The sequence below is a fragment of the Sinocyclocheilus anshuiensis genome, unplaced genomic scaffold (genome assembly GCF_001515605.1).
Source record: "Sinocyclocheilus anshuiensis isolate Anshui unplaced genomic scaffold, SAMN03320099.WGS_v1.1 scaffold1079, whole genome shotgun sequence".
Taxonomy (NCBI): Eukaryota; Metazoa; Chordata; class Actinopteri; order Cypriniformes; family Cyprinidae; genus Sinocyclocheilus; species Sinocyclocheilus anshuiensis.
Genome location: NW_015548207.1, coordinates 317,854 through 318,278, shown reverse-complemented (window position 1 = coordinate 318,278; position 425 = coordinate 317,854). Strand labels below are relative to the sequence as shown.

The window sequence follows — 425 nt, the reverse complement described above, 5'->3', positions numbered from 1 at the left end:
ATATATATATAATTTTTTATTTTCTACCATTTTCATCAGCTTTATCCGTGGTTGTTAGTCATGTGAAATTGGTTGATCAGTTTTTTTCTCTCTTTTCTTTTTTTTTTTGCAATATCTGCAATTTATACATTTACATTTATATATTCATAAATGACTGACTTTTATCCAGATTAAATGTTAGGATCAAACGGTTCAATAAAAATCGTTGGTCATATTTTCCTTATTTGCTAAATACAAATATTGAATCATTTTTATTTACTGTATGTGCATCAACATGTCACTGTACTTATGTTTTTAATAAAACATTTTAAAGCAGGTCAAAAACCCCACAGATATTTCGGTGAACACTTTTGAGTGTTGACAAATGATTTATTGAATCATTTTGAACAAATTCACGGAAACTGGCAGTTTAAAAGAACTGATTA

General features: G+C 26.8%; 1 pseudogene; it reads left to right on the top strand.

Annotated features, from left to right (window-relative positions):
- Positions 1–425, top strand: part of LOC107653527 (DNA annealing helicase and endonuclease ZRANB3-like) — a 67,936-nt pseudogene that overhangs the window by 61,404 nt on the left and 6,107 nt on the right.